The sequence below is a fragment of the Temnothorax longispinosus genome, chromosome 2, assembly GCF_030848805.1.
Source record: "Temnothorax longispinosus isolate EJ_2023e chromosome 2, Tlon_JGU_v1, whole genome shotgun sequence".
Classification (NCBI taxonomy): domain Eukaryota; kingdom Metazoa; phylum Arthropoda; class Insecta; order Hymenoptera; family Formicidae; genus Temnothorax; species Temnothorax longispinosus.
The window spans coordinates 1866954-1877265 of record NC_092359.1 but is presented as its reverse complement, the minus strand read 5'-3'; positions in this window follow the sequence as shown (position 1 = coordinate 1877265).

Here is a 10312-nt window from a genome sequence, read left to right as displayed (position 1 = left end):
TTAATTTTCAACCTGTGCCGATGATCGCGTTCCCAACAATGCCTCAACAAATGACTCAGCGAGAACGAGGAACCTCGCCCAACGAGAAGAATCGTCAGCAGATCGTGGTGTTTCTTCGACATCTGAGTATCCGGCGGTGTTTCAAGAAACAACACGAGCTCAACAAAAAGTAGAGAATCCACGAGAGGAATCTCCGACGAGCGAACCGATCGTACTTGATCGCGAATCGGTTTCTCCTGCCTGTCAAGAAGATTGCGAAGGCGCTCGCGACGACAGTATTTCGGTTCTAATTGAAGAAGCTCTGCGGAATGGTGAGTTGTTACGTTCCGACGAATGAATCAGATGGCGGAACGCCACGATGAAACAGGGAGCGCACAAAAGCGAGCAGCGTGAGGAAGATAATACGCGAAAGAAATCGACGATCGAGTCGGTTCCCATTTGCAGCAACTCGACGTTCTGCATGCACGCGACTCACTACCCGGAGAAGCTGGTAAACCGGGCGATTCAGGGGAACGACAGCCTGAGATTGTTTCAGAGCGTCGACACCCGGTGTCCGAGGTCGGTGACAGGCTGGAGTTCGACGAGCTGAAGGACTCGCCGTTCTGCAGCTCGTACGTGCGGCTGATCTACCCGAGATCGGCGGAGACGATGGACCGGCGCTGGCTCTACGTCGTCAACCAGGAGGACAACCTGCGGCAGGGCGTGCGCATCGAGATGTGCGCGAAGGAGGGCAGCGTCTGCGGCGACCTGGACGACTATTTACCGGGCGGTTACAAGGCCTTCTGCAAGCAGAAATACGTCTACCGGGAGCTCGTGGCGGTGGACGGTGGGATCGTGAAGAAAGACAGTTTCAGATTCCCGTCCAGCTGCTGTTGCCACCGAGAGTTCGTCAGATGACCGATCGAAGGAAGCGCGAGTGAGAGACGATGAGTCCGTTCTCTCCCACGTTCTTACGCTCAATTTTACGTCTAATAATTTCCAAAGTGATGTCGACGAGAATTTATTTTTGACATTTAGCGTGTCCGTAGTGTAAAATTTAACGTGATTATCTCGATTGTGAGTTGTCCGACTGCTGAGGGCACCTCCCGTTATCGCGGCACAAGAATATCTTATGCTCACGCTATAGCGTCGTAATCTTCGATAAGAAATGCATAAACAAATCCCTGAATCGTCACAAGATGAAAAATGTCGTTTGAACGAGAGTTTCGAAGCGGGAATGCAATTTCTCGACAGCCTTACGTTCATTTCCGTTTTTCTCACGTCGTTTCACGGTTTTTACTGTACGATGATCGCTAATGACTAGAGTAATCTCTAATTATTCACTTTTCAGCCGAGGTCGATTGGGACAATGACATGCGGTAAATGGGACGTCATAATAAATATAATGATCCTTTAACAGGGGATAAGATCAATCGTTATTAATTCATCAATTAATTAATTCAATCGTTATTAATCAACCACTTATTATCGTTCGCTTAGCAGTTATTAAATCTACAAAATGAGATTTGGATTAGATTATCAATTCTGTTCGTCGGCGACTCGTTCCCATTTAACCGGAGATCTCAGTCGACCCGTTTAAATCCGTCTCTTGTGATTTGTGTTAAATTTTAGCCCGAGACTTGCGTATGTGTCATTTTACGCATTTTAAAGGAAACGATCACAGCGATTTTTTTTTTCAAGTCGACGAAACGCGACGAGACGTTTCTGCGTTAGCGAAGAGTTACTAGCGGCTTGGTCTGCGAGTTTTTGCTCCGAACGACGATCTTTGAATACCGCTGAAAACCAGGCCGGACGAATTCTCGACGAGCGGAAGGGACGAGGTGGAAGATTGCGTTAAAGAATAAATCGCGTTACGTTACCTATCGGCGCCCGGGGCTGGACGGGAGGCACCGTGGAGGAAGTACCACGTGCAACTCGAATGCAAATAACAAAACTTCAACAGGCCGACTCTAAACATCGCGCGGTCACGCGAGCACGTTGTACTTTTATTTCGAATTTAGACACGAATGAGGTCTTGTTGAATACTCGGGCTGCGTGCGATTGAAACACCGTCCAGTCCCGTCACGCTGAATTTATACATACACGATCTGACTTGTAGTGAGATAGAAGAGAGTCGAAGGGAGAAGCATATACAGTGTGAATGAAAGAGAGCGTGAAAGAGAGAGAGAGAGAGAGAGAGAGAGAGAGGAATGGGAGAGCAATTATCCAGATTGTACCGCCACTTCGTAGCTTAATTTCTTAGATAAGCGTGCCGGACTCTCGCGGGAGCGACGTCTTCGCCGCGAAAGTCGCGTCTCGTTGAGTCGACGCAGAAAAAAAGTGTCAAATCAAGACTTGTATGCTGGTATATACGCAAGAAGCTATAATCTTGAAATGAGATCTATATACATAACGTCGGAAGACTTCACTGAAGTCATTTATATACAGTTCAACCAAAAAAAAAGTTGAAATGAAAAGTATAAATTCTCATAAGAAGATTACATATTGTAGATTGCGTATATACGAGTATATTATATAAGTTTTAATTTAACACTTCTTTTTTTCTGTATATAGACAGAAGCGTGAACGGGATGGGGTAGAGGGGCGCAGCATTGCGCGTTTATTAAAACGGAGAGTTCAGGGTTTATTTTCTTACGATGTGTGCACATCTCTGTCGCGCGCGGTCGACTTGTACCGCCGCTCATAAATATTCGTTTACCCGCCGTTGTAAGCTCGCAGCAACAACCTCCCTTGCACATTCCATCAGACCGGTTAATGAGATTTTAGGACGAATCGGTCGCGCTTGTCCACGGTGGTCCATACATTCATAAAATAAATACAAAAATAAAACGTCTTACTTTTTCCCCCTCTACGTCTTCACCTCTTTGAGAAACATGAGAGGAAGGTAAACGGATAATTATGAGCGGTGCTTTTCGGGCGGAGAGCCGACGAAAGCCACGTGAAAGCCCGGCGTATCTCAGTCGTCGGGCAGCTCGAATCACCCCCAATCGCCCCCCGATCGCCGGTATCGAACGTTGCTCTCCTTCTCGTGAACATACGCACGACACGTACGCAGTGTACGCACGCACGTTACGTGCACGCATATTCTCTCCTTCCTCGATTCGCGCGATCGTCGTTGAACGTGGGCACGGTCACGGGTATACGACCTCGTGACGCGCGAAGGAACACCGTGGAATCGACGTCGCGTTCGTGAGCTCTGTCAAAACCCGACGCTTTTGACACAGAGACACTTCCTCGCACAGACTGCCATTAGAGTATCGAGTTAAGATGACAATTAACAGATATAGGGGAACCGAGCTCGCTTAATTCCCCTTCCGCGCGCGACCCCCATTCGATCGTTAAGAGATATTCGATGAAATATTGATTGAAAAGCGGCCCCCCCTCTCGCATATCATTCGATATATTGTTGCATCGTGATCTCGCGGTGCACAGGACGGACGGTGGAGTTTACCCGGACGTCTCTCACGTCCGGGGAACCCCTCCCCCTCCCCCCGCGTGTCGCGTATCCGCGACCGAAATACGGCCCGGTAAAAGAAAAAAAAAAAAGGAAAGTCGAGCGCATCCTGCATTATGACATATCATTTATTCTCGCGCAATATTGTACAGACACGGCGGAGGAGAAAGAAAATCGCTGCGCAAACGTTGCATCGATCATTCGTGTGGGGACCGTTTAGGGGGACAACTGTGATAGCCGCGCCCAGCTTCGAGAAGGAGCAACGTTCTACTTGTGATTGCGCTTATTAATTAATCGTTTTCCCGTTATTATACCGATTCGCGCGCACGACGATAGGGGACGACGCGACGTCGTCGTCCGCAACAGGCGCAGCATATCGCGAGGAATTTTTTAAAACAGCCTTTGTTTCGTCTACCGATAAGAGTTTATCGAGGATCTCGTCACCAGCGTTATTTTCCCCTCTTTCTCGTTCAAGTAGAGAGCTCTCCCCCTCTTTGAGCCTCCTCTTTAAACAATTTCTATTCATTTGCGAAATTGACGGACAATCAAATCCCTTTCTCCGATCGCGAAATCAAATCTCCAATCCCTCGTAATCTCGAATTCTAGTCCTCCTTTTCAAATGAAAAGAAGAAAAAAAAGTGGAACGTCGAACGATGCGGGATAGAAAGAAATTATCAAACGGTGTACATTTAGGTCCTACGAATTTTAAATAAATTATCTCGGATGGGGATTCCCGAATCCCCGGAGCTTTTTTTCTCGCATATCCGTCGCAGGATCGTTTGAAGATGTTGTGTAACATGTCGTCGTCGCGTTGTATACTTGACGCGTATACGAACTTTCGAATCGAGCCGCCCGACGATCTTCAATTCTCTATACATACCTACTATACACGCATATATATATATATGAACTACTTATATATATAAATATTATATTTCTTGTATGAGCAATCGCGTCCGTGCCGTGGAAATAGATGAGGAATAACTTTGCGTGACAAAAGAGAAATTGGAAATCTTTATATCACTCGTAAATAAGGCTCGTACGCATAACGGATGAAATTCTTGGCTCGCAGTTTTCTTTTCTGCGGCATGAACTCGACTTTTTATGAAAATACGAGAGACGAAAATGTGTGTGAGAGAGAGAGAGAGAGAAAGAGAGAATGGAAAAGACCGTTGTACGACATGGAATATCGAGCCTGAGACTGTATAATAATTATAAATAAATGTACATGTTAAGACCAAGAGAAGGATAGATGTCCTGACACGTTTTCTCTAGACATAATATTGTTTAACAATATTTTATCGATTTCTTAACATTTTGATAAAATATCCTGCGTTTCTTCGTAATCGCTTCCTTCTCTTCCTGTGGGATTTGAACGTAAATCTTGCATTAACGAGAAATATTTAATAAAACTAAGTCCCAGTTAATTGAATCAACATTTTTATTAAAAACAATGACCTTACAAATGCTCTGAGATGGCACTAATACATTCTAATACACAGATTCGTATAATGTTGATAGAATATATTGTATATTTTTGTGATAATTACAGCACGGTATGTTTGTCGCGTAAAATGAAAAAAATAGTGTCGAATAGCAAGGGAGAAAAATTGCACTAGAATATTTTAATTTGTCAAAAGCACCGAGGAGGGTTTAATAGGGTTTCAGGCGATTGCGTCGCGAAGAGATTTGCGATGAACAACTGCAGTACATATGCGTACAATCTACATGTGCCACTTATGCTTCAGGTTCAACGACTAATTCAAATAACTCGACTTTACGGGGACAAAGACGGGATGAGCATTATCAACGATATATGATTGATGAACGTCAAGTTACGACCCGAGTCTATCTAATAACGTTAAAAACCTCAACTAAGTTCGCTTGTTTCCGTTCAGCGAAACTCTTTGGCTCGCCCTCGTTCGCAGCGAGGCTGTCTTTTCGAGGAAAACTTTCGATCAGAACTAATTTATAAAACCCATCTCTTTGAGCATAGTGATAACAGAAAATTTAGTCCTTGATTGTTTAAATATGGTTTTTATGAATGATATAGTTAACCCTTTAATGTCATTCCTCGGTGTAATTTTTCCCCTTAATCGATTCAGTATTAAAGAAATGGCGTGCGATATATCATGAAATCGAGTTACGATGCATCAGCCATCGCGACTGTGCGCCAGAAGGAACAAGGAACTATTAAATAATCGATAAAACTAAGCTAAGTCGTGGTGCAAAGTAACGCAAACATCCTCTGATATATCAATCGCTAGCGAAAGTTTTCCCGGAAAAGAATTGCCGTCGCATTCGCTGCACCGTTTCTCGTTTACTCGCACGACTAGAATCTCTCCCTTTTGATGAGATGAGCTATCGTTTCTAGGGGGAGAAGAAGCTATTACATATTCGCGGACTCACGAAGCGTACACGTCTTGCTCGAAGCCGATGCTGTCTTCGACGAAAATCCAATGGACTATATACTGTACTGAAATGTGAACTCCCACGCTAGCGCCCGGGTACCAAGAAGAAAAAAAACGGGTTGCTCTGTTTCTATTTCTGTTTAGCGAACTTTTGATTGGTCAATGTATTCATATTCAATTGTTCTCGAAAAGCACAGAAAAGGACAAGTTGAAATTCTCCATCTCATTTATCCCGTTTTCTTCCAGAATAGAGTTCACATTCCAGTCTATATTCTATAGTTCCCATCGCGTTTGCAATCCCTGTCTGTACCAAGTGCTGAATTCCACGTGATTGAAGCGCGCGGTCTTGCAAGCGCGTCTACGAATCGAGGACATGATTCTTCAAACGTACAAGTCGTTCGCGCTCCAATAGAGGAACGTGCCGCGAAATTTATACGGAATTGCAAATTGCCTGATACGACATAGGTACAAACCGCAAAACTCTCATTCTAGACGTGGAGGTATAGCTCAACCCGACATACGCCGCATTGTTGACTTCAGAATAACGTCGTCCACTGGGATGAACTGTCGCGCAGGCACGTTTTCACGACTGATGGACTCATTTCTTCAAGTTGACTGTTGATTTTGGTTGTTGATGAATTACGATCGCGATGGGGGGGGCTTTCTAGCAGAGCCTTCGCAGACGACGTTGGCGCGACGACTGCATCTGTTTCAACGAGAACATGCTCATCGACAGTCCGAGGGTTGCGAGGAAGACTGCGGATGTCGCCATGCCACGATCGAAGCTCCTAGCCCTGTATAAAGCTGGACTGGCTGCCTGAGAACAAAAACCGTTATGAGGAGGCGCTTCATTGAAGTGAAGACATTTGTCTTTTATAATTAATGTTTGTATGTTTATATAGACGAAATAGTTCTTTTGTATTTATATAAAAAAATAATTTTCTATCTGGTCAACAATACGTCTCTTAGTTATAATATTATAGATCGCCATAATATATCTTTGTTGCCTGTACAAAAATTTATATATAAACTAGGTCGATTTTTTGAGAAAGAACTCAACTGGAAAATAAGTTTTCGTCGTTTATAAAGTGTAGGCAGGGACGCGAAGTGGGCATTAATTAAAGTCGATTACTGTGGGACCGAGCTCCAGAGACCTTACCTGATTCAGTGACAATCGGAAAGCGTATAGCGCGGCATAGGTCGAATGCATCTCGTTACTGCAGCTTCCTTGTGTATCCTGAAAGAATAAAATTAGATATTATTTATCATTATTATATATAAATAATTCATATATTTTTCCCTCTCCCTTCAGGCGAATCGCTCAACGAACAGTTTGCAATTGATTTTTATTAAACATCTCCGAGTTGGAGTCGCGTCATTTCCGAAGCAATGGATAAATCTCAGGAAATGCCTTTTGAATATACCTTTTTCCTTAATACGACACACGAGAGATCACGCGCTTGGCTTAGCTCAGCTGCGCAGCAGCAACTACGTCGAACGAGACGCGAATTATGATAGACGGGTGAGAAGTGTGCGAAACAGGGGCCGCGAGATATCTATATAGAGGACAAAAATTCCCAGTTGCGTAAAATTCGTTCTTATCGCGACGAATGATTTCGCGGCGTCGCAAAACTCGTCTGAACGCAAAAGGAAATGCTCTTGCAGGTGAAGATATCTCTGTGGCGTTGTTAGGTAAATTACCTATAGAGCGTAAAACGTTGCGACAACAGAATGTTTACATCAACATGTGTCATGATTAATAGTTAAAATATAAAAAAAGAAATAGAGCTCTATTAAAAAGCTGTGCGATCGAAATCATTCCGTTGACATTCCGATGAATAATTTCGATTATCTTTTTAACGTGATTATACAGTTCTCGACGAAGTTTAATCTTTTGCGATCTAAATTATTTCTCATAAATGAATGAGATTCAAGTACCTCGTCCCCGATTTCGTTTAAATGGCAAGTCTAATATAAATCAAAGAATTTATTAATCTGAAGGAATTTATGAAGATTCTAAAAATACAAATTAATAATTAATTTGACATAAAAAATTGACGAGTCCAGGTCGACATGGGATTGCAAAAGGGAAAAATTAACGCCAAATATCGAAGAAGTTGCTGCATATGAAATTCGAATTTGTAATCTATGTAAGAAAAATGTTTAACGTATGAAGAATAGTTTGCTAGACGGTGAAACGATTCCAAGTTAATTGAATTATAAGAGGAGGGTATTTACCCAGACACAGAAAAAAAAAATGCTTTCTTGCGTCATTAGATATCGGAAGTGACCAGTGAGAAAATTTACATTGATTTATATTGCGAGAGAATTAATGCGGATCAATCGATCAACTTTGCTCTTTAACGTCGCGCGTCATCGAGTTATCGCGAGTGACGCGAAGACGCGAAACGAAGATTCGTTTGCAGTGGATACATTCGATAAGTGTATTCTGGTGCGTTATTGAACCATTGCCAGAAGTGCTGTCACACGATCGGGCGAGTCGTTTCTCCTGTTTCACCGATCTTGCTTGGCGCCGTTTGACGAAGCCGGCCTTATCGTTGCTAAGCCAAGAGCGGGAAACGGCATGATTTTGGAGATAATGAGCTCCCTCGCGAACATCGTTATCAGCAAGCAGCTGTCGAGCGTACATTGATATCACGAAACCTAAATCGGACGCGAGTTCTATCGCTACGTATGATATCTGCAATCGTAAAAGTGATGTGAATATTTTTAAACGCATTACGGGAGAGTTTGAGTAAAATCGGTGAAGCAGAAGATAATTGGCTATTTATAATTTCATTGTTATACAGCATCCGTAGAAGAATACTGTCACAAGTTCAAAATTCACAATTTTCAGGAGAGAGAAAAGAAACAAATTTAATTCAATTTTATGCTCTTTTTGTTTATAGCACGATAGATAATATTTTAGGCATACTTTTTATGGGTTTGACTAAAAATCGAAATCTTTTTAGTTGTGACAATATTTTTCTAGGAGTGCGATATAATAATTGAATTATTATATAATAAATTTTATAGAAATAATCATATATTATATAATAATTATATAATAAATTTGAATAAATTATATAATGAACATTTATATTACTGATTATAGATAACATTCAAATCATGCATCCAGCTTTAGTCCCGCACGAGGACTAATTAACCTCTCCGTTACGCAATAGTTTCCGCCTAGAATAAAATTTATGAATTATCAAATAGCTGACGACATTCGGTCTTCCGCGTGTCGTGTTCACGGGATGCATACGGAGTAAACGAGACGTATAATTCGCAACGCGCGGTCCACGTACAGAAGGAGACGCGAAGGTCAAACAACGCGTTAACGAGGCTTACCGCCGTGCACACCCTAAATCCGGAAGCCTTCTGCCTTGCTATCGCACGATGCACTTCGGGAACTTGGCACCGGCCTTCGGGCACATATCCGGGGAAGGGGAGAGACCTTCGCGACCCCCTCGTATATTATGGGAGTTCCAAGTTGGAGACTCGAGTATCGGAGGAATGCACTCACTTGAACTTTGACAGTTCAATCAAATATTAATCCTTAACCTCTAAATCATTTAACAGTACGATCAGCAACGGAAAATTATGTGCCACTCTCGTCGGCGACCCCCACCCCCCGCCTCTCTTCAGACTCATCCGCGGAAGGTCGAGTCTGGATTCCGGACTCTGCGAGACACCGGAAGTTTCATTCTAACCTCAAAATCAATTCTTGCCGTTCTCGAATTATTATTCGGTTCATTGCGTAACGCGAGATTACGTGACGAAGGGCGCGATGCTGTCATTGACTTTTTAGTCGTCCCTATGTTGTTTATGTCTATAGGAAAATAGTAAGTCTCACAGCAAGTGCGAGAAGTTTCATTAATCTTCCGACATAATGGATATATATCTATACAGTTCTCTACTCAAGAAAGAAAAATAATAAATGCAGTCGAACGTTTTTATCATAATAGCGCTTCAAGTGCGAGACCTTGTTATTTTTATCTCACAATATTATTACCTACTACCTACTATACTACAAAAATTAGGCTGTCGTGTGGAAACGTCGAACCTCGTCGCCACTCTTTTCGTACTTACTACGTGTTGGTTGGATGTAAAATATAAGAATTGACGATAACGATACGCCGGCAAAATTGAATTGTGCCAGGCCTCAGCAATGCGGAGCGGAACAAGCTACTCACCTGCCTGCGCCGAAACCAGCTGATAAAAGAGACCGGAGAAAAAGCGCTCCGTTACGAATCGCGCGAACGTTATGGCTTCTGCACACGGAACGCCGAACGCGGAAAGGCTTGTTGCCGGGAGCGTCCCGGTTTGACCACGGCCACTCACAGCCCCCGGTGCCTGGAGTTTTTCCACTGGACCAGCCAACCAGATATTTTCATTTTTCCTTTTTTTCTCCGAAGTTTTAGAATTATAAAAAGAAATAAGA